Here is a 6,811-nt window from a genome sequence, read left to right on the forward strand (position 1 = left end):
CGCACCAGAGGATCTTTTGCACCTCTCTGGACGCCACCCAGAGACTCCAGGCCGCACCAGAGGCCCCCCCCCCAACCATTTACAGGCTGCAGTGCCAGCCTAGGCCCCGCTGGCAGCCTCCCTTGTCTGCTTTGGAAGGCCTCCCATCCACTCCAGACCTGCCTGGAGGCCTCCCTCGACTGCTCCCGGGGCCCTCGAAGCCACCCTAGGCCTTTCTGGAGGACCTGCTCGACCGCTCGGGCGGCTTCTGACGCACCCTCGGCCATCCGGCGCCCAGCAGCTCCCAGGGCCAGGCACCGGCCTCCCCCTCCGGCCGCCCCTGGGGCCGGGGGTGGCTCGGACTCGGCGCCCCCAACGTGTCGTCCCGTCCCCCCCCCGCCCCGCACCGCCGAACATTCGCTGCAGCCGAGGGCTTGCCGCTCGACGCCTACCCCACCCGCCCAGCCCCCCCGCTGCGGCCCGGCGCTGCCCCGGCCGCTGCGCCCCGCCTCTCATCGCTCCCCCCACCGGGCAACCGGCCGCCGGGCACGGCAAGTCCCAGGGCAGGGAACAGGTGCTGCCGGGACCCCGTGCTGGCTGCCGGCTTCCCGGGGCTGCCCCGGGCACGGACAGGTCGCCCCCCCCGCCCCGGCGAATGTTCACCGAACCGGCTGCCGGCTGCCTTCGAGCACCCCCCGCCCCCCGCCACTATCGTCCCCCCCGCCCCCCCTCCGCCTCCGCTGCCGCTTCTCCCCGCACCGCCTCCACTGCCTCCCCCCGCCGCCGGCGAACGAGTCGCCGGATCCGTAGGGTGCCGGGAGCCCGAACGGCGAGCGGCTCCGGCTGCTGCCGGGGCCGCGGGGCTTCGAGCCGCTCCGGCCGCGGCCGGGACCCCGTGCCGGAAGCCGGCATCCCGGGACGGCCCCGGGACGGCCCCGGTCGCCGGCCGGGTGACGTTCAGCGAAGCGGCTGCTGCCAGTCTTTGGGCCTCCCCCGTGCCGGGGCCGCGGGGCTTCGAGCCGGTCCGGCCGCGGCCGGGATCCGGGGCCGGACGATGGCTTCCCGGGCCGGTCCCGGTCGCCTCCCGGGTGACGTTCACCGAAGCGGCTGACGGCTGTCTTCGAGCCCCCCCCCACCTCCGCCTCCGCGGCCGCTTCTGCCCGCACCCCCTCCACTGCCTCCCCCCGCCGCCCGCGAACGAGTCGCCGGATCCGTAGGGTGCCGGGAGCCCGAACGGCGAGCGGCTCCGGCTGCTGCCGGGACCGCGGGGATTCGAGCCGGTCCGGCCGCGGCCGGGACCCCGTGCCGGAAGCCGGCATCCCCGGACAGCCCCGGGACGGCCCCGGTCGCCGGCCGGGTGACGTTCACCGAAGCGGCTGCCGGCTGTCTTCGAGCCCCCCCCCCCCTCCGCCTCCGCTGCCGCTTCTGCCCGCACCCCCTCCACTGCCTCCCCCCGCCGCCGGCGAACGAGTCGCCGGATCCGTAGGGTGCCGGGAGCCCGAACGGCGAGCGGCTCCGGCTGCTGCCGGGACCGCGGGGCTTCGAGCCGCTCCGGCCGCGGCCGGGACCCCGTGCCGGAAGCCGGCATCCCGGGACGGCCCCGGGACGGCCCCGGTCGCCGGCCGGGTGACGTTCAGCGAAGCGGCTGCCGCCAGTCTTTGGGCCTCCCCCGTGCCGGGGCCGCGGGGATTCGAGCCGGTCCGGCCGCGGCCGGGATCCCGGGCCGGACGATGGCTTCCCGGGCCGGTCCCCGGTCGCCTCCCGGGTGACGTTCACCGAAGCGGCTGCCGGCTGTCTTCGAGCCCCCCCCCCCCCTCCGCCTCCGCTGCCGCTTCTCCCCGCACCCCCTCCACTGCCTCCCCCCGCCGCCGGCGAACGAGTCGCCGGATCCGTAGGGTGCCGGGAGCCCGAACGGCGAGCGGCTCCGGCTGCTGCCGGGACCGCGGGGATTCGAGCCGCTCCGGCCGCGGCCGGGACCCCGTGCCGGAAGCCGGCATCCCCGGACAGCCCCGGGACGGCCCCGGTCGCCGGCCGGGTGACGTTCACCGAAGCGGCTGCCGGCTGTCTTCGAGCCCCCCCCCCCCTCCGCCTCCGCTGCCGCTTCTGCCCGCACCCCCTCCACTGCCTCCCCCCGCCGCCGGCGAACGAGTCGCCGGATCCGTAGGGTGCCGGGAGCCCGAACGGCGAGCGGCTCCGGCTGCTGCCGGGACCGCGGGGCTTCGAGCCGCTCCGGCCGCGGCCGGGACCCCCGTGCCGGAAGCCGGCATCCCGGGACGGCCCCGGGACGGCCCCGGTCGCCGGCCGGGTGACGTTCAGCGAAGCGGCTGCCGCCAGTCTTTGGGCCTCCCCCGTGCCGGGGCCGCGGGGATTCGAGCCGGTCCGGCCGCGGCCGGGATCCCGGGCCGGACGATGGCTTCCCGGGCCGGTCCCGGTCGCCTCCCGGGTGACGTTCACCGAAGCGGCTGCCGGCTGTCTTCGAGCCCCCCCCCCCCTCCGCCTCCGCTGCCGCTTCTCCCCGCACCCCCTCCACTGCCTCCCCCCGCCGCCGGCGAACGAGTCGCCGGATCCGTAGGGTGCCGGGAGCCCGAACGGCGAGCGGCTCCGGCTGCTGCCGGGACCGCGGGGATTCGAGCCGCTCCGGCCGCGGCCGGGACCCCGTGCTGGAAGCCGGCATCCCCGGACAGCCCCGGGACGGCCCCGGTCGCCGGCCGGGTGACGTTCACCGAAGCGGCTGCCGGCTGTCTTCGAGCCCCCCCCCCCCTCCGCCTCCGCTGCCGCTTCTGCCCGCACCCCCTCCACTGCCTCCCCCCGCCGCCGGCGAACGAGTCGGCGGATCCGTAGGGTGCCGGGAGCCCGAACGGCGAGCGGCTCCGGCTGCTGCCGGGACCGCGGGGATTCGAGCCGGTCCGGCCGCGGCCGGGACCCCGTGCCGGAAGCCGGCATCCCGGGACGGCCCCGGGACGGCCCCGGTCGCCGGCCGGGTGACGTTCAGCGAAGCGGCTGCCGCCAGTCTTTGGGCCTCCCCCGTGCCGGGGCCGCGGGGCTTCGAGCCGGTCCGGCCGCGGCCGGGATCCGGGGCCGGACGATGGCTTCCCGGGCCGGTCCCGGTCGCCTCCCGGGTGACGTTCACCGAAGCGGCTGACGGCTGTCTTCGAGCCCCCCCCCCCCCTCCGCCTCCGCGGCCGCTTCTGCCCCGCACCCCCTCCACTGCCTCCCCCCGCCGCCCGCGAACGAGTCGCCGGATCTGTAGGGTGCCGGGAGCCCGAACGGCGAGCGGCTCCGGCTGCTGCCGGGACCGCGGGGATTCGAGCCGGTCCGGCCGCGGCCGGGACCCCCGTGCCGGAAGCCGGCATCCCCGGACAGCCCCGGGACGGCCCCGGTCGCCGGCCGGGTGACGTTCACCGAAGCGGCTGCCGGCTGTCTTCGAGCCCCCCCCCCACTCCGCCTCCGCTGCCGCTTCTCCCCGCACCCCCTCCACTGCCTCCCCCCGCCGCCGGCGAACGAGTCGGCGGATCCATACCGTCCCGAGAGCCCGAGGCGGCGGCACCCAGTGCGGGTCCGGCCGAGGCCGGGACCCCGTGCCTGTCGCAGGCTTCCCGGGACGGCCCCGGAACGGCCGCGGTCGCCGGCCGGGTGACGTTCTCCGAAGCGGCTGCCGGCTGTCTTCGAGCCCCCCCCCCCCCTCCGCCTCCGCTGCCGCTTCTGCCCGCACCTCCTTCACTGCCTCCCCCCGCCGCCGGCGAACGAGTCGCCGGATCCGTAGGGTGCCGGGAGCCCGAACGGCGAGCGGCTCCGGCTGCTGCCGGGACCGCGGGGATTCGAGCCGCTCCGGCCGCGGCCGGGACCCCGTGCCGGATGCCGGCATCCCGGGACGGCCCCGGGACGGCCCCGGTCGCCGGCCGGGTGACGTTCAGCGAAGCGGCTGCCGCCAGTCTTTGGGCCTCCCCCGTGCCGGGGCCGCGGGGCTTCGAGTCGGTCCGGCCGCGGCTGGGACCCCCGTGCCTGTCGCAGGCTTCCCGGGACGGCCCCGGAACGGCCGCGGTCGCCGGCCGGGTGACGTTCACCGAGGCGACTGCCGGCTGTCTTCGAGCCCCCCCCCCCCCGCCGGAGCCGCGGGGATACGAGCCGGTCCGGCCGCGGCCGGGACCCCGTGCCGGAAGCCGGCATCCCGGGACGGCCCCGGGACGGCCCCGATCGCCTCCCGGGTGACGTTCACCGAAGCGGCTGCCGGCTGTCTTCGAGCCCCCCCCCCCTCCGCCTCCGCTGCCGCTTCTCCCCGCACCCCCTCCACTGCCTCCCCCCCGCCGCCCGCGAACGAGTCGCCGGATCTGTAGGGGGCCGGGAGCCCGAGGCGGCGAGCGGCTCCGGCTGCTGCCGGGACCGCGAGGCTTCGAGCCGGTCCGGCCGCGGCCGGGATCTCGTGCCGAACGTCGTCTTCCCGGGACGGTCCCGGGAGGGCCCCAGTCTCCTCCCGGGTGACGTTCACCGAAGCGGCTGCCGGCTGTCTTCGAGCCCCCACCCCTGCCGTGGCCGCGGGGATTCGCCCCGGTCCGGCAGCTGACGGTTCCCTGTGTCGGACGCCGGCTTCCCGGGACTGCCCCGGGACAGCCCCGGTCGCCTCCCGGGTGACGTTCACCGAAGCTGCTGCCGCCTGTCTTTGTCCCCCCCCCCCGTGCTCTCCCTCAGGCGGGAGGTAGACGTGCTCTCCCTCGGCGAGTAGACGTGCTCTCCCTCGGCGAGTAGACGTGCTCTCCCTGGGCGAGTAGACGTGCTCTCCCTGGGCGAGTAGACGTGCTCTCCCTCGGCGAGTAGACGTGCTCTCCCTCGGCGAGTAGACGTGCTCTCCCTCGGCGAGTAGACGTGCTCTCCCTGGGCGAGTAGACGTGCTCTCCCTGGGCGAGTAGACGTGCTCTCCCTCGGCGAGTAGACGTGCTCTCCCTCGGCGAGTAGACGTGCTCTCCCTGGGCGAGTAGACGTGCTCTCCCTGGGCGAGTAGACGTGCTCTCCCTGGGCGAGTAGACGTGCTCTCCCTGGGCGAGTAGACGTGCTCTCCCTGGGCGAGTAGACGTGCTCTCCCTGGGCGAGTAGACGTGCTCTCCCTGGGCGAGTAGACGTGCTCTCCCTGGGCGAGTAGACGTGCTCTCCCTCGGCGAGTAGACGTGCTCTCCCTCGGCGAGTAGACGTGCTCTCCCTCGGCGAGTAGACGTGCTCTCCCTCGGCGAGTAGACGTGCTCTCCGCGGAGATCGCGCTTGTCGCCAAGGGGTCGCTGTTGCGCTCTGCCTCCGCCTACGTCATCGTACAAGCCGGCGTGATTTCTGCGACCTGCCGCTGGGCGGAGGTCGGCTGGTTGTGCGCATCGCGGAGCCTGACGGCCCTCCAGTTCCGTATATGAGGGGAACGAGTGACGCCCGAGCACTCCCAGGGCAGCGCTGCCGAGCGGCTGCTCCAAGCCACCCCGCCAGGCGGCTGGGCAGGGGGTCCGTCTGGCTTCTCGGTGGCTTTCGCCCGGGTCAGAGAGGGGACCCGCGGGGGCGAACAAAGGCGCGGCGGTTTGGAGCGGGCCGCTGGCGCACCCTCAGCGGTGTTGGATGGGTTTCGCTCGTCCGTGAGCCGGAGCCCAGCCCGGGCTCGGCAACGAAAGCGGGGAAAAGAAAAAAAGTTGACGAGTGGCTGGCGCCGGCCACTGCCGAAGTGTGGAACCCCCGAAGCGAAGTTTGCCCGGTGGGGCACGGGGGGCAGAGAAAGCCGGGGAGACGTGGTGCCGGCGTCGGTCCCACCAAGAATGGAAAGCAAGCCCGTCCAGGCACGGCGAGAGAGAGCCCGGTAAGGGGCAGAGAGAGTTCCCAGCACTGGACCCTCTTCACGGGGGTTCCCCCCCATGGCCAAAGCCGCAGCCCGCGGGGGCACGGCATCTAAGGGAAAAGCCAGCGGCGGTGGACTGGCCACTCGTATGCTATGGAGCCCGGCATGGGGGGAGGAGGGCAAGCCGGTGCCCCAGCACGGCTTTCCTCCTGGCTCCAGAGGGGCGCCCCGTGATGGAGATGTAACTCGGTGCAGCTTGAGGGAAAATGCAAGCCCACATTTCGGGGAGGCAGAGGTGCCCTGTGAGCCGGTGCGGCCCGGTGCAGCTTGCCCCCCCCCCCCATCTCTGGAGGGCGCCCCCGTTTGCTCCTCCGGCGTGTTGCCCGCACGCCGAGCCCCGTGCCTGCTGGCTGCTCCCGAGGGCGGTGGCGGGTGCGCGTGGCTGTGTCTGTCCCAGAAGAGCGAGGCCGTGGGGCCTCCGCTGGCTTCCTTTCCTTCTGTCCTTGTTGATCGATGAGGCCTTTCGGGTCGCGTCGGAAAGGGCCCCCGGCCGGCAGGGCAAGGGCGGTCTTCCTTTCCACTTCGCTTCCCGTCGCGTGTGAGGTGTCGTCCTCGTTCCCCCAGCCCCGAGCGGCTCGAGGCGGGGGGGGAGCCGTGGCGTTAGCGGCCCGGCGCGTGCCTTGCCGCATCCTCCCCTTTCCACCTCCCCCCCGGCGCTGGGGCAGGGTTCGGGGACCGGTCTACCGCAACCGGCTTTGTGACTGCTGCGTGGCCCCGTGAGTTTTCAGGTGTCCTAAAACGCGTGAGGCGCCGGTGTCGTCCTCGGTTCCGGGTACCCGCGGGGTGCCGGCCGCGAGCAGCTGCGTGTGGCGGGGGTTGGCCGAGCCGAGAGCGAGGCGGCGGCGTCGCGAAAGTTAAAAGGGGCTAAAAGCGGCGCCGCGCGTGAGGCCTCACCTGCCCGGGTGGGGTCCCCGAGGGTTCCTCCCTAAATGAAACCTCTAGCCTGAGAAGGGCGGCTTTGTGGCCCGT

This window comes from Melanerpes formicivorus, unplaced genomic scaffold, assembly GCF_026170545.1.
Source record: "Melanerpes formicivorus ecotype bairdi unplaced genomic scaffold, bMelFor1.0.p_v2 SCAF_557, whole genome shotgun sequence".
Classification (NCBI taxonomy): Eukaryota; Metazoa; Chordata; class Aves; order Piciformes; family Picidae; genus Melanerpes; species Melanerpes formicivorus.